We start from the raw sequence: 24,581 nt of genomic DNA, 5'->3' as shown, positions 1-24,581 counted from the left end.
TTCTTTTCCTCCACCTCCCGGCACTTGCACACCACGAATTACCTTATCTTTCCTCAGCATACACAACAATGGCTCAATTGCACAAATAAATGCTACAGGGGACAAAGGACACCCCTGTCGCACACCCGAAAACACATTCACTTTCCTACCCACATACCCATTCATTAAAACACAGCTATAAACACCCGCATACAAACTTCTCACTCGCCCAACAAAATCAGCCGGAAAACCCATTTTTAACAACACTCTGAACAAAAAACCATGCGACAACCTATCATAAGCCTTTTCAAAATCCAAACTTAACAAAAATACACTCTTCTTACGACCCATGCAATCCCATAGACAATCTCTTAACATACACACACACTCATGAATCCGCCTCCCAGGTACCGCACAACACTGCTCATCCCCAATCACACTCTCTATCACATCACGCATCCTATTAGCCATAAGTTTTGCATAGATTTTATAATCACAATTAAGTAACGTTATTGGCCTCCAATTCCTCAGACTTTTCAAATCCCCTTTCTTAGGAATTAACACAACCAAACCTGCACGCATACTCTCAGCCACCTCCATGTTTCCCCACATATACTTACATACATCCACAAAGTCCTTACCAATCACACCCCACATCACACGATAAAATTCTACTGGGAGGCCATCCTCCCCCGGCGTCTTATTCAAAGCCATACTACACATAACCTTCCATACCTCATCACCAGTCACCTCACCCATCACTCTCTCTCTTTCTGCTTCACTCAACTTACTCTCTAACACACTCAAAACATCATTCTCCAAACATTCATCCCTCTGTTTCACTGCATACAGATCCTCATAAAACTTAGCCACCTCTTCACACATATCCTCTCCACTCACCTCACTTCCATCTGCTCCATACACCACGCTCATACTCTGTTTCTTTCCAAAAACTTTTTTAAAGAAAAACCGAGAACATTTCTCATCCTGCTCCATCTTATCAATCTTTGCCCTAAACACTATGCTTCTCCCTCTCTCCAACAAAAACTCACTAATCTCCTTTTTTACCTCTAAAATATCCTCCTCCACCTCAACTCCTCCTTCCCTTAACTTATACAAAACGCTCAACCGCGCGTTCAGTTTAACAAAACTCTCTCTTTTAATTGCTGCATACTTGTATCCTAAATTTTTAAAGAACATTTTTGTTTGTTTCTTCACCCAGTCCCACCACTCACAAACATTCCCAAACTCATTTTTATGCTTACACCATTCTTCATACCGCCTTTCATACTCCTTTCTCACATCTTCATTCTCTAACAGTTTAACATTTAACTTCCACAATCCTCTCCCAAACACTCCATCAACTTTTATATCCAACTCACACAACATACACACATGATCTGAAAAAAGAACGTTTTCCTGCCTATAATTAACAGAAACCATATTTTTAGAAATAAAACAATAATCCAATCTGGATTGTACCCTACCACTCTCAGAAAAGAAAGTGTTCAACAAAGGATTCATGTTACACACGCGCTGCATATCACACAACCCAAAATCATTCACTAACTCCAATAATGCTTTCCCAGACACATCCACATTCACTCTCCCCACATCACAGTTCATATCACCCACAATTACCACAGGTATTCTTCCTGGAACAAAAAGCTTAATTTTTTCAAATAAATTTTTGCGCTCATTTTTTTCAACTGGCGCATAAACATTAATAACACAAAACTTTACATTCTTGTATACAAAATTAGCAAGGATACATCTCCCCACCTCAATAACCAAATAATCACTCAAAACAACCTCCCTTCCTTTAACCAAAATACCCACACCATCATTCTTATTACATGCACTCCCCGACCACACAGACGCTCCATAAGACCATTCATCCCCTTTCACACCATCCACTACCCCACATTCTTGTAAACAAAAAATAGATGCATTTTGCATAGCTAAAAACTCAAAAATAGCAGCTCTTCTTACTTTACTTTTAAACACTCTTACGTTTTGGGACACTATGGTAAATCCCATAATACTTCTACTCCTTCACCAATTACACAAAGAAATAGCCTTTGGCCTAAACCAAAGCTCACAAGAGGACAAAAAGAAAAAACATTTACAATATTATATGGTGACACTATCCAGCACCACCACTATCCTCCTCCGCCATCAGAACAGAACAGCTGGTTTCCGACCCGCTGGCTTCACCAGCCACACTCCTCATTCTGGCAGTTCTGATCTTCCTCTGAGGCTCACTAAAAACTGCATCATCACTGCCCCCACCATCCTCCCTACGACTCTTCTTTGCACCCCTATCATCTTCCGAAGAAAAATCTTCAATGTTTTCAGGACCCGAAGGGTGTTCAGGACTGTCGGGTTCCGAGATTTGCACTTCACATCCTGTTGCGTCCATTGCCTCTCCAAAAGTCATCATCTCAGGCAGCTCTGCTTCCACCACTTTCCTAGATATTCTCGCAGACACTGCCTTTTTCTCCACCTTTGCCACTTCCCTCCAGAACTCCTTTTCTTCCTTCCGCTTCTTCCTCATTTCTTCAGCAGAAGAAGAACATGGTCTCAGGGACACCTCCTCTGGCGCCATAGAGGGAGAGGCTCTACCAGTTTCCCGCCTCCTTCCCTCTCTCTCCTCCCTCTCCAATCTTTCCAGCACTTTCAGTGCGCTTGCCATCTGCCTCCTCTCCAGCTCCTCCTCCTTCTGTTCTTTATCAGAACGTCTAGGTGCACTCATAGGACAGTCCTTATACATGTGATCACTACTCCCACAGACATCACAGGACTTGGCCTCTGGACACTGGTTGGCCATATGCCCCTCCTTTCTGCAATTTCGGCAACACTGCCCTTTAAGGCATGTTACCATGGTATGTCCGAAAGAAAAGCATCTACGGCAAAACATGGGCTGGCCTGGGTAAAAGAGGAAACCTCTATGGCCTGCAACGGAAAAATTTGATGGAGGGTGTCTAAAGCCCCCCACACTGTCAGGATCCCTTTTCAATTTCACACGGAATTTATACTGACAGTTAAAGATTCCTAGACAATTGACTTGCTTCACTCCCTTCCGCACATATTCACAGTAGCGAGAGAGGAAGCACTCCAGCAGCTCAGGGTCTGTAAAAGGGTTATAGACAGTCACAGTCACCTCCTTTTCTTGCAGACCAAACAAAGGTTCCCATCTAACTCCTTCCAAGCAGGGGTCACTAGAGTGACCACGGAGCCATTCAAAGACATTAAGGCAAACATCCTGGTCCATAAAGGTAACGTCATAATTACCTTGACGTGAAAATTCGTTGACACTGAAGATCTCAGAACGTCTTGCTCCAGCTTTGCCTTCAACGATGTCTTGGACAATGAAAACCACGTTGTTCTTGTTCTGGTCAGATGGATCCACGGACAAACGGATGGTGTTCTTCACAAAAGACATCTTGGATTCTGTCGGTATGGAATACCACAGGAAAAAGCAGAAAATCCTCCACAAAAGTGTCCGGATTCCTCCAGGAGACTCGCACCAATCAAGGTACAGTCATACGATCGCAGCCAAAAGGCCGAGAAGCGATAACCAGAATTGGTTTCAAACTACGGAGCCACCCAAGGATCCTGAAAAGTCCATTTGTGGAGATGAGCTCCTGGACTCCCGTTAAGAAGACATGTTGTCAACCTCTAGATCCCTTACATGCCTGCACTTTTCGGCTTGCTGCTGCTGCAATCCACGCGTTTTAGATCTGCATAACTCCACCTCTTTAAACACAGCACCTTCACCCCCTGCTGTTCCCACCCGCCTCAACACCGTTGGAAGGGAGGAGAACCAATTAAGGCGGGGGGTGGGGTGGAACGAGCAGCTGTCTACCCTTAGCAGGAGGGCTCCTGATTACATACCTCTCCTGCTGCTGCTGCTGCTGGCTGTCCAGCAGCAGACTGAAGGTGGCTGCTGCTGTGCACAGGTATATAAAGGCTCAGAGCCTATTATGACACGCGCAGCCAGCGTTCCATTGCCACATTCCATCTACTGCAGGCAGGATACCTGGCTGGCTGAATGTCGCTGAGAAGCTCACAGAGACCGCCATAAGCAACAGTTTAACAGAATGCCACAGACTAATCAACCAAACTTTTTGGGTTGGGTTCTCTTTTATAGTCTGCAGGCATTAAATGAAAGAAGTCAGTGTTCCAGCAGAAGGAGACAACGTTTCAGAAAAGGCATTGTAGCAAACCAAAAAAGAAATTTTAAGCGCAGCAGAGTAACCAGCGCACATACCTGTTAGCTCAGGTGAGTTTAAAAGGCTGCTGTTGATAACAAGGGCATTTGCTAAATAGATGGTGTGTGTGCAACAATATACTGAAAGGTCAATTATATTGTGCAGCTTATCTCACCACCTGTAGTTATTTAGGTGAAAGCTCCAAAATGCTTGCCTAATATGTCTGTTTATCCAAAAGGAAGTAAAAAGGGAGAGCTAGAAAGATAGCATTGCATCACATTACATGGCAATGCAATGCACAGTTGCTGAAGTTGAACCAAAATGAGCTTGTAATCTGGCTTCTGCAACTTTGAACATGAAAAATCCAATGAGGAGAAGAAAAGCAAAGCCAAAGAGTCCATCCCCAAATCCGACAAACAAGCAAAATGAACAAAAAACATTGAATTCAATTCTTTCTGATTTTAGAAACTGCATTAAAGAAGGGGTGCACCGGTCCTGGAGATACTGCAATACCAGGTCAATGCGTGGAGTGGACAGAGCAAGCTCTTTTTCCATCTCCCTGTTCTAAAAATCCATTTAATATATGGTCCCCAGATAGGGGACGTATCAGATATTAAACTGATAAGAACAGATACTACACTTGATCTTAGCCAAAAGGCCGAGAAGCGATAACCAGAATTGGTTTCAAACTACGGAGCCACCCAAGGATCCTGAAAAGTCCATTTGTGGAGATGAGCTCCTGGACTCCCGTTAAGAAGACATGTTGTCAACCTCTAGATCCCTTACATGCCTGCACTTTTCGGCTTGCTGCTGCTGCAATCCACGCGTTTTAGATCTGCATAACTCCACCTCTTTAAACACAGCACCTTCACCCCCTGCTGTTCCCACCCGCCTCAACACCGTTGGAAGGGAGGAGAACCAATTAAGGCGGGGGGTGGGGTGGAACGAGCAGCTGTCTACCCTTAGCAGGAGGGCTCCTGATTACATACCTCTCCTGCTGCTGCTGCTGCTGGCTGTCCAGCAGCAAACTGAAGGTGGCTGCTGCTGTGCACAGGTATATAAAGGCTCAGAGCCTATTATGACACGCGCAGCCAGCGTTCCATTGCCACATTCCATCTACTGCAGGCAGGATACCTGGCTGGCTGAATGTCGCTGAGAAGCTCACAGAGACCGCCATAAGCAACAGTTTAACAGAATGCCACAGACTAATCAACCAAACTTTTTGGGTTGGGTTCTCTTTAATAGTCTGCAGGCATTAAATGAAAGAAGTCAGTGTTCCAGCAGAAGGAGACAACGTTTCAGAAAAGGCATTGTAGCAAACCAAAAAAGAAATTTTAAGCGCAGCAGAGTAACCAGCGCACATACCTGTTAGCTCAGGTGAGTTTAAAAGGCTGCTGTTGATAACAAGGGCATTTGCTAAATATATGGTGTGTGTGCAACAATATACTGAAAGGTCAATTATATTGTGCAGCTTATCTCACCACCTGTAGTTATTTAGGTGAAAGCTCCAAAATGCTTGCCTAATATGTCTGTTTATCCAAAAGGAAGTAAAAAGGGAGAGCTAGAAAGATAGCATTGCATCACATTACATGGCAATGCAATGCACAGTTGCTGAAGTTGAACCAAAATGAGCTTGTAATCTGGCTTCTGCAACTTTGAACATGAAAAATCCAATGAGGAGAAGAAAAGCAAAGCCAAAGAGTCCATCCCCAAATCCGACAAACAAGCAAAATGAACAAAAAACATTGAATTCAATTCTTTCTGATTTTAGAAACTGCATTAAAGAAGGGGTGCACCGGTCCTGGAGATACTGCAATACCAGGTCAATGCGTGGAGTGGACAGAGCAAGCTCTTTTTCCATCTCCCTGTTCTAAAAATCCATTTAATATATGGTCCCCAGATAGGGGACGTATCAGATATTAAACTGATAAGAACAGATACTACACTTGATCTTAGCCAAAAGGCCGAGAAGCGATAACCAGAATTGGTTTCAAACTACGGAGCCACCCAAGGATCCTGAAAAGTCCATTTGTGGAGATGAGCTCCTGGACTCCCGTTAAGAAGACATGTTGTCAACCTCTAGATCCCTTACATGCCTGCACTTTTCGGCTTGCTGCTGCTGCAATCCACGCGTTTTAGATCTGCATAACTCCACCTCTTTAAACACAGCACCTTCACCCCCTGCTGTTCCCACCCGCCTCAACACCGTTGGAAGGGAGGAGAACCAATTAAGGCGGGGGGTGGGGTGGAACGAGCAGCTGTCTACCCTTAGCAGGAGGGCTCCTGATTACATACCTCTCCTGCTGCTGCTGCTGCTGGCTGTCCAGCAGCAGACTGAAGGTGGCTGCTGCTGTGCACAGGTATATAAAGGCTCAGAGCCTATTATGACACGCGCAGCCAGCGTTCCATTGCCACATTCCATCTACTGCAGGCAGGATACCTGGCTGGCTGAATGTCGCTGAGAAGCTCACAGAGACCGCCATAAGCAACAGTTTAACAGAATGCCACAGACTAATCAACCAAACTTTTTGGGTTGGGTTCTCTTTTATAGTCTGCAGGCATTAAATGAAAGAAGTCAGTGTTCCAGCAGAAGGAGACAACGTTTCAGAAAAGGCATTGTAGCAAACCAAAAAAGAAATTTTAAGCGCAGCAGAGTAACCAGCGCACATACCTGTTAGCTCAGGTGAGTTTAAAAGGCTGCTGTTGATAACAAGGGCATTTGCTAAATAGATGGTGTGTGTGCAACAATATACTGAAAGGTCAATTATATTGTGCAGCTTATCTCACCACCTGTAGTTATTTAGGTGAAAGCTCCAAAATGCTTGCCTAATATGTCTGTTAATCCAAAAGGAAGTAAAAAGGGAGAGCTAGAAAGATAGCATTGCATCACATTACATGGCAATGCAATGCACAGTTGCTGAAGTTGAACCAAAATGAGCTTGTAATCTGGCTTCTGCAACTTTGAACATGAAAAATCCAATGAGGAGAAGAAAAGCAAAGCCAAAGAGTCCATCCCCAAATCCGACAAACAAGCAAAATGAACAAAAAACATTGAATTCAATTCTTTCTGATTTTAGAAACTGCATTAAAGAAGGGGTGCACCGGTCCTGGAGATACTGCAATACCAGGTCAATGCGTGGAGTGGACAGAGCAAGCTCTTTTTCCATCTTCCTGTTCTAAAAATCCATTTAATATATGGTCCCCAGATAGGGGACGTATCAGATATTAAACTGATAAGAACAGATACTACACTTGATCTTAGCCAAAAGGCCGAGAAGCGATAACCAGAATTGGTTTCAAACTACGAAGCCACCCAAGGATCCTGAAAAGTCCATTTGTGGAGATGAGCTCCTGGACTCCCGTTAAGAAGACATGTTGTCAACCTCTAGATCCCTTACATGCCTGCACTTTTCGGCTTGCTGCTGCTGCAATCCACGCGTTTTAGATCTGCATAACTCCACCTCTTTAAACACAGCACCTTCACCCCCTGCTGTTCCCACCCGCCTCAACACCGTTGGAAGGGAGGAGAACCAATTAAGGCGGGGGGTGGGGTGGAACGAGCAGCTGTCTACCCTTAGCAGGAGGGCTCCTGATTACATACCTCTCCTGCTGCTGCTGCTGCTGGCTGTCCAGCAGCAGACTGAAGGTGGCTGCTGCTGTGCACAGGTATATAAAGGCTCAGAGCCTATTATGACACGCGCAGCCAGCGTTCCATTGCCACATTCCATCTACTGCAGGCAGGATACCTGGCTGGCTGAATGTCGCTGAGAAGCTCACAGAGACCGCCATAAGCAACAGTTTAACAGAATGCCACAGACTAATCAACCAAACTTTTTGGGTTGGGTTCTCTTTTATAGTCTGCAGGCATTAAATGAAAGAAGTCAGTGTTCCAGCAGAAGGAGACAACGTTTCAGAAAAGGCATTGTAGCAAACCAAAAAAGAAATTTTAAGCGCAGCAGAGTAACCAGCGCACATACCTGTTAGCTCAGGTGAGTTTAAAAGGCTGCTGTTGATAACAAGGGCATTTGCTAAATAGATGGTGTGTGTGCAACAATATACTGAAAGGTCAATTATATTGTGCAGCTTATCTCACCACCTGTAGTTATTTAGGTGAAAGCTCCAAAATGCTTGCCTAATATGTCTGTTAATCCAAAAGGAAGTAAAAAGGGAGAGCTAGAAAGACAGCATTGCATCACATTACATGGCAATGCAATGCACAGTTGCTGAAGTTGAACCAAAATGAGCTTGTAATCTGGCTTCTGCAACTTTGAACATGAAAAATCCAATGAGGAGAAGAAAAGCAAAGCCAAAGAGTCCATCCCCAAATCCGACAAACAAGCAAAATGAACAAAAAACATTGAATTCAATTCTTTCTGATTTTAGAAACTGCATTAAAGAAGGGGTGCACCGGTCCTGGAGATACTGCAATACCAGGTCAATGCGTGGAGTGGACAGAGCAAGCTCTTTTTCCATCTCCCTGTTCTAAAAATCCATTTAATATATGGTCCCCAGATAGGGGACGTATCAGATATTAAACTGATAAGAACAGATACTACACTTGATCTTAGCCAAAAGGCCGAGAAGCGATAACCAGAATTGGTTTCAAACTACGGAGCCACCCAAGGATCCTGAAAAGTCTATTTGTGGAGATGAGCTCCTGGACTCCCGTTAAGAAGACATGTTGTCAACCTCTAGATCCCTTACATGCCTGCACTTTTCGGCTTGCTGCTGCTGCAATCCACGCGTTTTAGATCTGCATAACTCCACCTCTTTAAACACAGCACCTTCACCCCCTGCTGTTCCCACCCGCCTCAACACCGTTGGAAGGGAGGAGAACCAATTAAGGCGGGGGGTGGGGTGGAACGAGCAGCTGTCTACCCTTAGCAGGAGGGCTCCTGATTACATACCTCTCCTGCTGCTGCTGCTGGCTGTCCAGCAGCAGACTGAAGGTGGCTGCTGCTGTGCACAGGTATATAAAGGCTCAGAGCCTATTATGACACGCGCAGCCAGCGTTCCATTGCCACATTCCATCTACTGCAGGCAGGATACCTGGCTGGCTGAATGTCGCTGAGAAGCTCACAGAGACCGCCATAAGCAACAGTTTAACAGAATGCCACAGACTAATCAACCAAACTTTTTGGGTTGGGTTCTCTTTTATAGTCTGCAGGCATTAAATGAAAGAAGTCAGTGTTCCAGCAGAAGGAGACAACGTTTCAGAAAAGGCATTGTAGCAAACCAAAAAAGAAATTTTAAGCGCAGCAGAGTAACCAGCGCACATACCTGTTAGCTCAGGTGAGTTTAAAAGGCTGCTGTTGATAACAAGGGCATTTGCTAAATAGATGGTGTGTGTGCAACAATATACTGAAAGGTCAATTATTTTGTGCAGCTTATCTCCCCACCTGTAGTTATTTAGGTGAAAGCTCCAAAATGCTTGCCTAATATGTCTGTTTATCCAAAAGGAAGTAAAAAGGGAGAGCTAGAAAGATAGCATTGCATCACATTACATGGCAATGCAATGCACAGTTGCTGAAGTTGAACCAAAATGAGCTTGTAATCTGGCTTCTGCAACTTTGAACATGAAAAATCCAATGAGGAGAAGAAAAGCAAAGCCAAAGAGTCCATCCCCAAATCCGACAAACAAGCAAAATGAACAAAAAACATTGAATTCAATTCATTCTGATTTTAGAAACTGCATTAAAGAAGGGGTGCACCGGTCCTGGAGATACTGCAATACCAGGTCAATGCGTGGAGTGGACAGAGCAAGCTCTTTTTCCATCTCCCTGTTCTAAAAATCCATTTAATATATGGTCCCCAGATAGGGGACGTATCAGATATTAAACTGATAAGAACAGATACTACACTTGATCTTAGCCAAAAGGCCGAGAAGCGATAACCAGAATTGGTTTCAAACTACGGAGCCACCCAAGGATCCTGAAAAGTCCATTTGTGGAGATGAGCTCCTGGACTCCCGTTAAGAAGACATGTTGTCAACCTCTAGATCCCTTACATGCCTGCACTTTTCGGCTTGCTGCTGCTGCAATCCACGCGTTTTAGATCTGCATAACTCCACCTCTTTAAACACAGCACCTTCACCCCCTGCTGTTCCCACCCGCCTCAACACCGTTGGAAGGGAGGAGAACCAATTAAGGCGGGGGGTGGGGTTGAACGAGCAGCTGTCTACCCTTAGCAGGAGGGCTCCTGATTACATACCTCTCCTGCTGCTGCTGCTGCTGGCTGTCCAGCAGCAGACTGAAGGTGGCTGCTGCTGTGCACAGGTATATAAAGGCTCAGAGCCTATTATGACACGCGCAGCCAGCGTTCCATTGCCACATTCCATCTACTGCAGGCAGGATACCTGGCTGGCTGAATGTCGCTGAGAAGCTCACAGAGACCGCCATAAGCAACAGTTTAACAGAATGCCACAGACTAATCAACCAAACTTTTTGGGTTGGGTTCTCTTTTATAGTCTGCAGGCATTAAATGAAAGAAGTCAGTGTTCCAGCAGAAGGAGACAACGTTTCAGAAAAGGCATTGTAGCAAACCAAAAAAGAAATTTTAAGCGCAGCAGAGTAACCAGCGCACATACCTGTTAGCTCAGGTGAGTTTAAAAGGCTGCTGTTGATAACAAGGGCATTTGCTAAATAGATGGTGTGTGTGCAACAATATACTGAAAGGTCAATTATATTGTGCAGCTTATCTCACCACCTGTAGTTATTTAGGTGAAAGCTCCAAAATGCTTGCCTAATATGTCTGTTTATCCAAAAGGAAGTAAAAAGGGAGAGCTAGAAAGATAGCATTGCATCACATTACATGGCAATGCAATGCACAGTTGCTGAAGTTGAACCAAAATGAGCTTGTAATCTGGCTTCTGCAACTTTGAACATGAAAAATCCAATGAGGAGAAGAAAAGCAAAGCCAAAGAGTCCATCCCCAAATCCGACAAACAAGCAAAATGAACAAAAAACATTGAATTCAATTCATTCTGATTTTAGAAACTGCATTAAAGAAGGGGTGCACCGGTCCTGGAGATACTGCAATACCAGGTCAATGCGTGGAGTGGACAGAGCAAGCTCTTTTTCCATCTCCCTGTTCTAAAAATCCATTTAATATATGGTCCCCAGATAGGGGACGTATCAGATATTAAACTGATAAGAACAGATACTACACTTGATCTTAGCCAAAAGGCCGAGAAGCGATAACCAGAATTGGTTTCAAACTACGGAGCCACCCAAGGATCCTGAAAAGTCCATTTGTGGAGATGAGCTCCTGGACTCCCGTTAAGAAGACATGTTGTCAACCTCTAGATCCCTTACATGCCTGCACTTTTCGGCTTGCTGCTGCTGCAATCCACGCGTTTTAGATCTGCATAACTCCACCTCTTTAAACACAGCACCTTCACCCCCTGCTGTTCCCACCCGCCTCAACACCGTTGGAAGGGAGGAGAACCAATTAAGGCGGGGGGTGGGGTGGAACGAGCAGCTGTCTACCCTTAGCAGGAGGGCTCCTGATTACATACCTCTCCTGCTGCTGCTGCTGCTGGCTGTCCAGCAGCAGACTGAAGGTGGCTGCTGCTGTGCACAGGTATATAAAGGCTCAGAGCCTATTATGACACGCGCAGCCAGCGTTCCATTGCCACATTCCATCTACTGCAGGCAGGATACCTGGCTGGCTGAATGTCGCTGAGAAGCTCACAGAGACCGCCATAAGCAACAGTTTAACAGAATGCCACAGACTAATCAACCAAACTTTTTGGGTTGGGTTCTCTTTTATAGTCTGCAGGCATTAAATGAAAGAAGTCAGTGTTCCAGCAGAAGGAGACAACGTTTCAGAAAAGGCATTGTAGCAAACCAAAAAAGAAATTTTAAGCGCAGCAGAGTAACCAGCGCACATACCTGTTAGCTCAGGTGAGTTTAAAAGGCTGCTGTTGATAACAAGGGCATTTGCTAAATAGATGGTGTGTGTGCAACAATATACTGAAAGGTCAATTATATTGTGCAGCTTATCTCACCACCTGTAGTTATTTAGGTGAAAGCTCCAAAATGCTTGCCTAATATGTCTGTTTATCCAAAAGGAAGTAAAAAGGGAGAGCTAGAAAGATAGCATTGCATCACATTACATGGCAATGCAATGCACAGTTGCTGAAGTTGAACCAAAATGAGCTTGTAATCTGGCTTCTGCAACTTTGAACATGAAAAATCCAATGAGGAGAAGAAAAGCAAAGCCAAAGAGTCCATCCCCAAATCCGACAAACAAGCAAAATGAACAAAAAACATTGAATTCAATTCTTTCTGATTTTAGAAACTGCATTAAAGAAGGGGTGCACCGGTCCTGGAGATACTGCAATACCAGGTCAATGCGTGGAGTGGACAGAGCAAGCTCTTTTTCCATCTCCCTGTTCTAAAAATCCATTTAATATATGGTCCCCAGATAGGGGACGTATCAGATATTAAACTGATAAGAACAGATACTACACTTGATCTTAGCCAAAAGGCCGAGAAGCGATAACCAGAATTGGTTTCAAACTACGGAGCCACCCAAGGATCCTGAAAAGTCCATTTGTGGAGATGAGCTCCTGGACTCCCGTTAAGAAGACATGTTGTCAACCTCTAGATCCCTTACATGCCTGCACTTTTCGGCTTGCTGCTGCTGCAATCCACGCGTTTTAGATCTGCATAACTCCACCTCTTTAAACACAGCACCTTCACCCCCTGCTGTTCCCACCCGCCTCAACACCGTTGGAAGGGAGGAGAACCAATTAAGGCGGGGGGTGGGGTGGAACGAGCAGCTGTCTACCCTTAGCAGGAGGGCTCCTGATTACATACCTCTCCTGCTGCTGCTGCTGCTGGCTGTCCAGCAGCAGACTGAAGGTGGCTGCTGCTGTGCACAGGTATATAAAGGCTCAGAGCCTATTATGACACGCGCAGCCAGCGTTCCATTGCCACATTCCATCTACTGCAGGCAGGATACCTGGCTGGCTGAATGTCGCTGAGAAGCTCACAGAGACCGCCATAAGCAACAGTTTAACAGAATGCCACAGACTAATCAACCAAACTTTTTGGGTTGGGTTCTCTTTTATAGTCTGCAGGCATTAAATGAAAGAAGTCAGTGTTCCAGCAGAAGGAGACAACGTTTCAGAAAAGGCATTGTAGCAAACCAAAAAAGAAATTTTAAGCGCAGCAGAGTAACCAGCGCACATACCTGTTAGCTCAGGTGAGTTTAAAAGGCTGCTGTTGATAACAAGGGCATTTGCTAAATAGATGGTGTGTGTGCAACAATATACTGAAAGGTCAATTATATTGTGCAGCTTATCTCACCACCTGTAGTTATTTAGGTGAAAGCTCCAAAATGCTTGCCTAATATGTCTGTTTATCCAAAAGGAAGTAAAAAGGGAGAGCTAGAAAGATAGCATTGCATCACATTACATGGCAATGCAATGCACAGTTGCTGAAGTTGAACCAAAATGAGCTTGTAATCTGGCTTCTGCAACTTTGAACATGAAAAATCCAATGAGGAGAAGAAAAGCAAAGCCAAAGAGTCCATCCCCAAATCCGACAAACAAGCAAAATGAACAAAAAACATTGAATTCAATTCTTTCTGATTTTAGAAACTGCATTAAAGAAGGGGTGCACCGGTCCTGGAGATACTGCAATACCAGGTCAATGCGTGGAGTGGACAGAGCAAGCTCTTTTTCCATCTCCCTGTTCTAAAAATCCATTTAATATATGGTCCCCAGATAGGGGACGTATCAGATATTAAACTGATAAGAACAGATACTACACTTGATCTTAGCCAAAAGGCCGAGAAGCGATAACCAGAATTGGTTTCAAACTACGGAGCCACCCAAGGATCCTGAAAAGTCCATTTGTGGAGATGAGCTCCTGGACTCCCGTTAAGAAGACATGTTGTCAACCTCTAGATCCCTTACATGCCTGCACTTTTCGGCTTGCTGCTGCTGCAATCCACGCGTTTTAGATCTGCATAACTCCACCTCTTTAAACACAGCACCTTCACCCCCTGCTGTTCCCACCCGCCTCAACACCGTTGGAAGGGAGGAGAACCAATTAAGGCGGGGGGTGGGGTGGAACGAGCAGCTGTCTACCCTTAGCAGGAGGGCTCCTGATTACATACCTCTCCTGCTGCTGCTGCTGCTGGCTGTCCAGCAGCAGACTGAAGGTGTCTGCTGCTGTGCACAGGTATATAAAGGCTCAGAGCCTATTATGACACGCGCAGCCAGCGTTCCATTGCCACATTCCATCTACTGCAGGCAGGATACCTGGCTGGCTGAATGTCGCTGAGAAGCTCACAGAGACCGCCATAAGCAACAGTTTAACAGAATGCCACAGACTAATCAACCAAACTTTTTGGGTTGGGTTCTCTTTTATAGTCTGCAGGCATTAAATGAAAGAAGTCAGTGTTCCAGCAGAAGGAGACAACGTTTCAGAAAAGGCATTGTAGCAAACCAAAAAAAGAAATTTTAAGCGCAGCAGAGTAACCAGCGCACATACCTGTTAGCTCAGGTGAGTTTAAAAGGCTGCTGTTGATAACAAGGGCATTTGCTAAATAGATGGTGTGTGTGCAACAATATACTGAAAGGTCAATTATATTGTGCAGCTTATCTCACCACCTGTAGTTATTTAGGTGAAAGCTCCAAAATGCTTGCCTAATATGTCTGTTTATCCAAAAGGAAGTAAAAAGGGAGAGCTAGAAAGATAGCATTGCATCACATTACATGGCAATGCAATGCACAGTTGCTGAAGTTGAACCAAAATGAGCTTGTAATCTGGCTTCTGCAACTTTGAACATGAAAAATCCAATGAGGAGAAGAAAAGCAAAGTCAAAGAGTCCATCCCCAAATCCGACAAACAAGCAAAATGAACAAAAAACATTGAATTCAATTCTTTCTGATTTTAGAAACTGCATTAAAGAAGGGGTGCACCGGTCCTGGAGATACTGCAATACCAGGTCAATGCGTGGAGTGGACAGAGCAAGCTCTTTTTCCATCTCCCTGTTCTAAAAATCCATTTAATATATGGTCCCCAGATAGGGGACGTATCAGATATTAAACTGATAAGAACAGATACTACACTTGATCTTAGCCAAAAGGCCGAGAAGCGATAACCAGAATTGGTTTCAAACTACGGAGCCACCCAAGGATCCTGAAAAGTCCATTTGTGGAGATGAGCTCCTGGACTCCCGTTAAGAAGACATGTTGTCAACCTCTAGATCCCTTACATGCCTGCACTTTTCGGCTTGCTGCTGCTGCAATCCACGCGTTTTAGATCTGCATAACTCCACCTCTTTAAACACAGCACCTTCACCCCCTGCTGTTCCCACCCGCCTCAACACCGTTGGAAGGGAGGAGAACCAATTAAGGCGGGGGGTGGGGTGGAACGAGCAGCTGTCTACCCTTAGCAGGAGGGCTCCTGATTACATACCTCTCCTGCTGCTGCTGCTGCTGGCTGTCCAGCAGCAGACTGAAGGTGGCTGCTGCTGTGCACAGGTATATAAAGGCTCAGAGCCTATTATGACACGCGCAGCCAGCGTTCCATTGCCACATTCCATCTACTGCAGGCAGGATACCTGGCTGGCTGAATGTCGCTGAGAAGCTCACAGAGACCGCCATAAGCAACAGTTTAACAGAATGCCACAGACTAATCAACCAAACTTTTTGGGTTGGGTTCTCTTTTATAGTCTGCAGGCATTAAATGAAAGAAGTCAGTGTTCCAGCAGAAGGAGACAACGTTTCAGAAAAGGCATTGTAGCAAACCAAAAAAGAAATTTTAAGCGCAGCAGAGTAACCAGCGCACATACCTGTTAGCTCAGGTGAGTTTAAAAGGCTGCTGTTGATAACAAGGGCATTTGCTAAATAGATGGTGTGTGTGCAACAATATACTGAAAGGTCAATTATATTGAGCAGCTTATCTCACCACCTGTAGTTATTTAGGTGAAAGCTCCAAAATGCTTGCCTAATATGTCTGTTTATCCAAAAGGAAGTAAAAAGGGAGAGCTAGAAAGATAGCATTGCATCACATTACATGGCAATGCAATGCACAGTTGCTGAAGTTGAACCAAAATGAGCTTGTAATCTGGCTTCTGCAACTTTGAACATGAAAAATCCAATGAGGAGAAGAAAAGCAAAGCCAAAGAGTCCATCCCCAAATCCGACAAACAAGCAAAATGAACAAAAAACATTGAATTCAATTCTTTCTGATTTTAGAAACTGCATTAAAGAAGGGGTGCACCGGTCCTGGAGATACTGCAATACCAGGTCAATGCGTGGAGTGGACAGAGCAAGCTCTTTTTCCATCTCCCTGTTCTAAAAATCCATTTAATATATGGTCCCCAGATAGGGGACGTATCAGATATTAAACTGATAAGAACAGATACTACACTTGATCTTAGCCAAAAGGCCGAGAAGCGATAACCAGAATTCGTTTCAAACTACGGAGCCACCCAAGGATCCTGAAAAGTCTATTTGTGGAGATGAGCTCCTGGACTCCCGTTAAGAAGACATGTTGTCAACCTCTAGATCCCTTACATGCCTGCACTTTTCGGCTTGCTGCTGCTGCAATCCACGCGTTTTAGATCTGCATAACTCCACCTCTTTAAACACAGCACCTTCACCCCCTGCTGTTCCCACCCGCCTCAACACCGTTGGAAGGGAGGAGAACCAATTAAGGCGGGGGGTGGGGTGGAACGAGCAGCTGTCTACCCTTAGCAGGAGGGCTCCTGATTACATACCTCTCCTGCTGCTGCTGCTGCTGGCTGTCCAGCAGCAGACTGAAGGTGGCTGCTGCTGTGCACAGGTATATAAAGGCTCAGAGCCTATTATGACACGCGCAGCCAGCGTTCCATTGCCACATTCCATCTACTGCAGGCAGGATACCTGGCTGGCTGAATGTCGCTGAGAAGCTCACAGAGACCGCCATAAGCAACAGTTTAACAGAATGCCACAGACTAATCAACCAAACTTTTTGGGTTGGGTTCTCTTTTATAGTCTGCAGGCATTAAATGAAAGAAGTCAGTGTTCCAGCAGAAGGAGACAACGTTTCAGAAAAGGCATTGTAGCAAACCAAAAAAGAAATTTTAAGCGCAGCAGAGTAACCAGCGCACATACCTGTTAGCTCAGGTGAGTTTAAAAGGCTGCTGTTGATAACAAGGGCATTTGCTAAATAGATGGTGTGTGTGCAACAATATACTGAAAGGTCAATTATATTGTGCAGCTTATCTCACCACCTGTAGTTATTTAGGTGAAAGCTCCAAAATGCTTGCCTAATATGTCTGTTTATCCAAAAGGAAGTAAAAAGGGAGAGCTAGAAAGATAGCATTGCATCACATTACATGGCAATGCAATGCACAGTTGCTGAAGTTGAACCAAAATGAGCTTGTAATCTGGCTTCTGCAACTTTGAACATGAAAAATCCAATGAGGAGAAGAAAAGCAAAGCCAAAGAGTCCATCCCAAAATCCGACAAACAAGCAAAATGAACAAAAAACATTGAATTCAATTCTTTCTGATTTTAGAAACTGCATTAAAGAAGGGGTGCACCGGTCCTGGAGATACTGCAATACCAGGTCAATGCGTGGAGTGGACAGAGCAAGCTCTTTTTCCATCTCCCTGTTCTAAAAATCCATTTAATATATGGTCCCCAGATAGGGGACGTATCAGATATTAAACTGATAAGAACAGATACTACACTTGATCTTAGCCAAAAGGCCGAGAAGCGATAACCAGAATTGGTTTCAAACTACGGAGCCACCCAAGGATCCTGAAAAGTCCATTTGTGGAGATGAGCTCCTGGACTCCCGTTAAGAAGACATGTTGTCAACCTCTAGATCCCTTACATGCCTGCACTTTTCGGCTTGCTGCTGCTGCAATCCACGCGTTTTAGATCTGCATAACTCCACCTCTTTAAACACAGCACCTTCACCCCCTGCTGTTCCCACCCGCCTCAACACCGTTGGAAGGGAGGAGAACCAATTAAGGCGGGGGGTGGGGTGGAACGAGCAGCTGTCTACCCTTAGCAGGAGGGCTCCTGATTACATACCTCTCCTGCTGCTGCTGCTGCTGGCTGTCCAGCAGCAGACTGAAGGTGGCTGCTGCTGTGCACAGGTATATAAAGGCTCAGAGCCTATTATGACACGCGCAGCCAGCGTTCCATTGCCACATTCCATCTACTGCAGGCAGGATACCTGGCTGGCTGAATGTCGCTGAGAAGCTCACAGAGACCGCCATAAGCAACAGTTTAACAGAATGCCACAGACTAATCAACCAAACTTTTTGGGTTGGGTTCTCTTTTATAGTCTGCAGGCATTAAATGAAAGAAGTCAGTGTTCCAGCAGAAGGAGACAACGTTTCAGAAAAGGCATTGTAGCAAACCAAAAAAGAAATTTTAAGCGCAGCAGAGTAACCAGCGCACATACCTGTTAGCTCAGGTGAGTTTAAAAGGCTGCTGTTGATAACAAGGGCATTTGCTAAATAGATGGTGTGTGTGCAACAATATACTGAAAGGTCAATTATATTGTGCAGCTTATCTCACCACCTGTAGTTATTTAGGTGAAAGCTCCAAAATGCTTGCCTAATATGTCTGTTTATCCAAAAGGAAGTAAAAAGGGAGAGCTAGAAAGATAGCATTGCATCACATTACATGGCAATGCAATGCACAGTTGCTGAAGTTGAACCAAAATGAGCTTGTAATCTGGCTTCTGCAACTTTGAACATGAAAAATCCAATGAGGAGAAGAAAAGCAAAGCCAAAGAGTCCATCCCCAAATCCGACAAACAAGCAAAATGAACAAAAAACATTGAATTCAATTCTTTCTGATTTTAGAAACTGCATTAAAGAAGGGGTGCACCGGTCCTGGAGATACTGCAATACCAGGTCAATGCGTGGAGTGGACAGAGCAAGCTCTTTTTCCATCTCCCTGTTCTAAAAATCCATTTAATATATGGTCCCCAGATAGGGGACGTATCAGATATTAAACTGATAAGAACAGATACTACACTTGATCTTAGCCAAAAGGCCGAGAAGCGATAACCAGAATTGGTTTCAAACTACGGAGCCACCCAAGGATCCTGAAAAGTCCATTTGTGGAGATGAGCTCCTGGACTCCCGTTAAGAAGACATGTTGTCAACCTCTAGATCCCTTACATGCCTGCACTTTTCGGCTTGCTGCTGCTGCAATCCACGCGTTTTAGATCTGCATAACTCCACCTCTTTAAACACAGCACCTTCACCCCCTGCTGTTCCCACCCGCCTCAACACCGTTGGAAGGGAGGAGAACCAATTAAGGCGGGGGGTGGGGTGGAACGAGCAGCTGTCTACCCTTAGCAGGAGGGCTCCTGATTACATACCTCTCCTGCTGCTGCTGCTGCTGGTTGTCCAGCAGCAGACTGAAGGTGGCTGCTGCTGTGCACAGGTATATAAAGGCTCAGAGCCTATTATGACACGCGCAGCCAGCGTTCCATTGCCACATTCCATCTACTGCAGGCAGGATACCTGGCTGGCTGAATGTCGCTGAGAAGCTCACAGAGACCGCCATAAGCAACAGTTTAACAGAATGCCACAGACTAATCAACCAAACTTTTTGGGTTGGGTTCTCTTTTATAGTCTGCAGGCATTAAATGAAAGAAGTCAGTGTTCCAGCAGAAGGAGACAACGTTTCAGAAAAGGCATTGTAGCAAACCAAAAAAGAAATTTTAAGCGCAGCAGAGTAACCAGCGCACATACCTGTTAGCTCAGGTGAGTTTAAAAGGCTGCTGTTGATAACAAGGGCATTTGCTAAATAGATGGTGTGTGTGCAACAATATACTGAAAGGTCAATTATATTGTGCAGCTTATCTCACCACCTGTAGTTATTTAGGTGAAAGCTCCAAAATGCTTGCCTAATATGTCTGTTTATCCAAAAGGAAGTAAAAAGGGAGAGCTAGAAAGATAGCATTGCATCACATTACATGGCAATGCAATGCACAGTTGCTGAAGTTGAACCAAAATGAGCTTGTAATCTGGCTTCTGCAACTTTGAACATGAAAAATCCAATGAGGAGAAGAAAAGCAAAGCCAAAGAGTCCATCCCCAAATCCGACAAACAAGCAAAATGAACAAAAAACATTGAATTCAATTCTTTCTGATTTTAGAAACTGCATTAAAGAAGGGGTGCACCGGTCCTGGAGATACTGCAATACCAGGTCAATGCGTGGAGTGGACAGAGCAAGCTCTTTTTCCATCTCCCTGTTCTAAAAATCCATTTAATATATGGTCCCCAGGTAGGGGACGTATCAGATATTAAACTGATAAGAACAGATACTACACTTGATCTTAGCCAAAAGGCCGAGAAGCGATAACCAGAATTGGTTTCAAACTACGGAGCCACCCAAGGATCCTGAAAAGTCCATTTGTGGAGATGAGCTCCTGGACTCCCGTTAAGAAGACATGTTGTCAACCTCTAGATCCCTTACATGCCTGCACTTTTCGGCTTGCTGCTGCTGCAATCCACGCGTTTTAGATCTGCATAACTCCACCTCTTTAAACACAGCACCTTCACCCCCTGCTGTTCCCACCCGCCTCAACACCGTTGGAAGGGAGGAGAACCAATTAAGGCGGGGGGTGGGGTGGAACGAGCAGCTGTCTACCCTTAGCAGGAGGGCTCCTGATTACATACCTCTCCTGCTGCTGCTGCTGCTGGCTGTCCAGCAGCAGACTGAAGGTGGCTGCTGCTGTGCACAGGTTTATAAAGGCTCAGAGCCTATTATGACACGCGCAGCCAGCGTTCCATTGCCACATTCCATCTACTGCAGGCAGGATACCTGGCTGGCTGAATGTCGCTGAGAAGCTCACAGAGACCGCCATAAGCAACAGTTTAACAGAATGCCACAGACTAATCAACCAAACTTTTTGGGTTGGGTTCTCTTTTATAGTCTGCAGGCATTAAATGAAAGAAGTCAGTGTTCCAGCAGAAGGAGACAACGTTTCAGAAAAGGCATTGTAGCAAACCAAAAAAGAAATTTTAAGCGCAGCAGAGTAACCAGCGCACATACCTGTTAGCTCAGGTGAGTTTAAAAGGCTGCTGTTGATAACAAGGGCATTTGCTAAATAGATGGTGTGTGTGCAACAATATACTGAAAGGTCAATTATATTGTGCAGCTTATCTCACCACCTGTAGTTATTTAGGTGAAAGCTCCAAAATGCTTGCCTAATATGTCTGTTTATCCAAAAGGAAGTAAAAAGGGAGAGCTAGAAAGATAGCATTGCATCACATTACATGGCAATGCAATGCACAGTTGCTGAAGTTGAACCAAAATGAGCTTGTAATCTGGCTTCTGCAACTTTGAACATGAAAAATCCAATGAGGAGAAGAAAAGCAAAGCCAAAGAGTCCATCCCCAAATCCGACAAACAAGCAAAATGAACAAAAAACATTGAATTCAATTCTTTCTGATTTTAGAAACTGCATTAAAGAAGGGGTGCACCGGTCCTGGAGATACTGCAATACCAGGTCAATGCGTGGAGTGGACAGAGCAAGCTCTTTTTCCATCTCCCTGTTCTAAAAATCCATTTAATATATGGTCCCCAGATAGGGGACGTATCAGATATTAAACTGATAAGAACAGATACTACACTTGATCTTAGCCAAAAGGCCGAGAAGCGATAACCAGAATTGGTTTCAAACTACGGAGCCACCCAAGGATCCTGAAAAGTCCATTTGTGGAGATGAGCTCCTGGACTCCCGTTAAGAAGACATGTTGTCAACCTCTAGATCCCTTACATGCCTGCACTTTTCGGCTTGCTGCTGCTGCAATCCACGCGTTTTAGATCTGCATAACTCCACCTCTTTAAACACAGCACCTTCACCCCCTGCTGTTCCCACCCGCCTCAACACCGTTGGAAGGGAGGAGAACCAATTAAGGCGGGGGGTGGGGTGGAACGAGCAGCTGTCTACCCTTAGCAGGAGGGCTCCTGATTACATACCTCTCCTGCTGCTGCTGCTGCTGGCTGTCCAGCAGCAGACTGAAGGTGGCTGCTGCTGTGCACAGGTATATAAAGGCTCAGAGCCTATTATGACACGCGCAGCCAGCGTTCCATTGCCACATTCCATCTACTGCAGGCAGGATACCTGGCTGGCTGAAAGTCGCTGAGAAGCTCACAGAGACCGCCATAAGCAACAGTTTAACAGAATGCCACAGACTAATCAACCAAACTTTTTGGGTTGGGTTCTCTTTTATAGTCTGCAGGCATTAAATGAAAGAAGTCAGTGTTCCAGCAGAAGGAGACAACGTTTCAGAAAAGGCATTGTAGCAAACCAAAAAAGAAATTTTAAGCGCAGCAGAGTAACCAGCGCACATACCTGTTAGCTCAGGTGAGTTTAAAAGGCTGCTGTTGATAACAAGGGCATTTGCTAAATAGATGGTGTGTGTGCAACAATATACTGAAAGGTCAATTATATTGTGCAGCTTATCTCACCACCTGTAGTTATTTAGGTGAAAGCTCCAAAATGCTTGCCTAATATGTCTGTTTATCCAAAAGGAAGTAAAAAGGGAGAGCTAGAAAGATAGCATTGCATCACATTACATGACAATGCAATGCACAGTTGCTGAAGTTGAACCAAAATGAGCTTGTAATCTGGCTTCTGCAACTTTGAACATGAAAAATCCAATGAGGAGAAGAAAAGCAAAGCCAAAGAGTCCATCCCCAAATCCGACAAACAAGCAAAATGAACAAAAAACATTGAATTCAATTCTTTCTGATTTTAGAAACTGCATTAAAGAAGGGGTGCACCGGTCCTGGAGATACTGCAATACCAGGTCAATGCGTGGAGTGGACAGAGCAAGCTCTTTTTCCATCTCCCTGTTCTAAAAATCCATTTAATATATGGTCCCCAGATAGGGGACGTATCAGATATTAAACTGATAAGAACAGATACTACACTTGATCTTAGCCAAAAGGCCGAGAAGCGATAACCAGAATTGGTTTCAAACTACGGAGCCACCCAAGGATCCTGAAAAGTCCATTTGTGGAGATGAGCTCCTGGACTCCCGTTAAGAAGACATGTTGTCAACCTCTAGATCCCTTACATGCCTGCACTTTTCGGCTTGCTGCTGCTGCAATCCATGCGTTTTAGATCTGCATAACTCCACCTCTTTAAACACAGCACCTTCACCCCCTGCTGTTCCCACCCGCCTCAACACCGTTGGAAGGGAGGAGAACCAATTAAGGCGGGGGGTGGGGTGGAACGAGCAGCTGTCTACCCTTAGCAGGAGGGCTCCTGATTACATACCTCTCCTGCTGCTGCTGCTGCTGGCTGTCCAGCAGCAGACTGAAGGTGGCTGCTGCTGTGCACAGGTATATAAAGGCTCAGAGCCTATTATGACACGCGCAGCCAGCGTTCCATTGCCACATTCCATCTACTGCAGGCAGGATACCTGGCTGGCTGAATGTCGCTGAGAAGCTCACAGAGACCGCCATAAGCAACAGTTTAACAGAATGTCACAGACTAATCAACCAAACTTTTTGGGTTGGGTTCTCTTTTATAGTCTGCAGGCATTAAATGAAAGAAGTCAGTGTTCCAGCAGAAGGAGACAACGTTTCAGAAAAGGCATTGTAGCAAACCAAAAAAGAAATTTTAAGCGCAGCAGAGTAACCAGCGCACATACCTGTTAGCTCAGGTGAGTTTAAAAGGCTGCTGTTGATAACAAGGGCATTTGCTAAATAGATGGTGTGTGTGCAACAATATACTGAAAGGTCAATTATATTGTGCAGCTTATCTCACCACCTGTAGTTATTTAGGTGAAAGCTCCAAAATGCTTGCCTAATATGTCTGTTTATCCAAAAGGAAGTAAAAAGGGAGAGCTAGAAAGATAGCATTGCATCACATTACATGGCAATGCAATGCACAGTTGCTGAAGTTGAACCAAAATGAGCTTGTAATCTGGCTTCTGCAACTTTGAACATGAAAAATCCAATGAGGAGAAGAAAAGCAAAGCCAAAGAGTCCATCCCAAAATCCGACAAACAAGCAAAATGAACAAAAAACATTGAATTCAATTCTTTCTGATTTTAGAAACTGCATTAAAGAAGGGGTGCACCGGTCCTGGAGATACTGCAATACCAGGTCAATGCGTGGAGTGGACAGAGCAAGCTCTTTTTCCATCTCCCTGTTCTAAAAATCCATTTAATATATGGTCCCCAGATAGGGGACGTATCAGATATTAAACTGATAAGAACAGATACTACACTTGATCTTAGCCAAAAGGCCGAGAAGCGATAACCAGAATTGGTTTCAAACTACGGAGCCACCCAAGGATCCTGAAAAGTCCATTTGTGGAGATGAGCTCCTGGACTCCCGTTAAGAAGACATGTTGTCAACCTCTAGATCCCTTACATGCCTGCACTTTT

The 24,581-nt window shown here is 44.7% G+C and overlaps 16 non-coding genes across 16 annotated transcripts; all 16 read right to left on the bottom strand.

Annotated features, from left to right (window-relative positions):
* Positions 1–4,672: 4,672 nt before the first annotated feature.
* On the bottom strand, positions 4,673–4,863 carry LOC141242104 (U2 spliceosomal RNA). Its single transcript, XR_012306751.1, has one exon. It is a non-coding gene; the product is annotated as a U2 spliceosomal RNA (small nuclear RNA).
* Positions 4,864–5,978: 1,115 nt separating this feature from the next.
* LOC141242103 (U2 spliceosomal RNA) lies at positions 5,979–6,169 on the bottom strand. Its single transcript, XR_012306750.1, has one exon. It is a non-coding gene; the product is annotated as a U2 spliceosomal RNA (small nuclear RNA).
* Positions 6,170–7,284: 1,115 nt separating this feature from the next.
* LOC141242171 (U2 spliceosomal RNA) lies at positions 7,285–7,475 on the bottom strand. Its single transcript, XR_012306817.1, has one exon. It is a non-coding gene; the product is annotated as a U2 spliceosomal RNA (small nuclear RNA).
* A 1,115-nt stretch (positions 7,476–8,590) lies between these two features.
* On the bottom strand, positions 8,591–8,781 carry LOC141242102 (U2 spliceosomal RNA). Its single transcript, XR_012306749.1, has one exon. It is a non-coding gene; the product is annotated as a U2 spliceosomal RNA (small nuclear RNA).
* Positions 8,782–9,893: 1,112 nt separating this feature from the next.
* Positions 9,894–10,084, bottom strand: LOC141242101 (U2 spliceosomal RNA). The gene has a single exon (XR_012306748.1). It is a non-coding gene; the product is annotated as a U2 spliceosomal RNA (small nuclear RNA).
* A 1,115-nt stretch (positions 10,085–11,199) lies between these two features.
* LOC141242099 (U2 spliceosomal RNA) lies at positions 11,200–11,390 on the bottom strand. Its single transcript, XR_012306746.1, has one exon. It is a non-coding gene; the product is annotated as a U2 spliceosomal RNA (small nuclear RNA).
* A 1,115-nt stretch (positions 11,391–12,505) lies between these two features.
* LOC141242098 (U2 spliceosomal RNA) lies at positions 12,506–12,696 on the bottom strand. The gene has a single exon (XR_012306745.1). It is a non-coding gene; the product is annotated as a U2 spliceosomal RNA (small nuclear RNA).
* Positions 12,697–13,811: 1,115 nt separating this feature from the next.
* On the bottom strand, positions 13,812–14,002 carry LOC141242097 (U2 spliceosomal RNA). Its single transcript, XR_012306744.1, has one exon. It is a non-coding gene; the product is annotated as a U2 spliceosomal RNA (small nuclear RNA).
* Positions 14,003–15,118: 1,116 nt separating this feature from the next.
* LOC141242096 (U2 spliceosomal RNA) lies at positions 15,119–15,309 on the bottom strand. Its single transcript, XR_012306743.1, has one exon. It is a non-coding gene; the product is annotated as a U2 spliceosomal RNA (small nuclear RNA).
* Positions 15,310–16,424: 1,115 nt separating this feature from the next.
* On the bottom strand, positions 16,425–16,615 carry LOC141242095 (U2 spliceosomal RNA). Its single transcript, XR_012306742.1, has one exon. It is a non-coding gene; the product is annotated as a U2 spliceosomal RNA (small nuclear RNA).
* A 1,115-nt stretch (positions 16,616–17,730) lies between these two features.
* LOC141242094 (U2 spliceosomal RNA) lies at positions 17,731–17,921 on the bottom strand. Its single transcript, XR_012306741.1, has one exon. It is a non-coding gene; the product is annotated as a U2 spliceosomal RNA (small nuclear RNA).
* A 1,115-nt stretch (positions 17,922–19,036) lies between these two features.
* LOC141242093 (U2 spliceosomal RNA) lies at positions 19,037–19,227 on the bottom strand. Its single transcript, XR_012306740.1, has one exon. It is a non-coding gene; the product is annotated as a U2 spliceosomal RNA (small nuclear RNA).
* Positions 19,228–20,342: 1,115 nt separating this feature from the next.
* On the bottom strand, positions 20,343–20,533 carry LOC141242151 (U2 spliceosomal RNA). The gene has a single exon (XR_012306797.1). It is a non-coding gene; the product is annotated as a U2 spliceosomal RNA (small nuclear RNA).
* A 1,115-nt stretch (positions 20,534–21,648) lies between these two features.
* On the bottom strand, positions 21,649–21,839 carry LOC141242092 (U2 spliceosomal RNA). Its single transcript, XR_012306739.1, has one exon. It is a non-coding gene; the product is annotated as a U2 spliceosomal RNA (small nuclear RNA).
* Positions 21,840–22,954: 1,115 nt separating this feature from the next.
* Positions 22,955–23,145, bottom strand: LOC141242091 (U2 spliceosomal RNA). Its single transcript, XR_012306738.1, has one exon. It is a non-coding gene; the product is annotated as a U2 spliceosomal RNA (small nuclear RNA).
* Positions 23,146–24,260: 1,115 nt separating this feature from the next.
* Positions 24,261–24,451, bottom strand: LOC141242090 (U2 spliceosomal RNA). Its single transcript, XR_012306737.1, has one exon. It is a non-coding gene; the product is annotated as a U2 spliceosomal RNA (small nuclear RNA).
* Positions 24,452–24,581: the final 130 nt, after the last annotated feature.

This window comes from Phyllobates terribilis, unplaced genomic scaffold, assembly GCF_046119375.1.
Source record: "Phyllobates terribilis strain yellow unplaced genomic scaffold, ASM4611937v1 Scaffold_1031__1_contigs__length_461108, whole genome shotgun sequence".
NCBI lineage: Eukaryota > Metazoa > Chordata > Amphibia > Anura > Dendrobatidae > Phyllobates > Phyllobates terribilis.
Note: the sequence above shows the minus strand (reverse complement) of the source record. Positions and strands in the feature narration are given on the sequence as shown.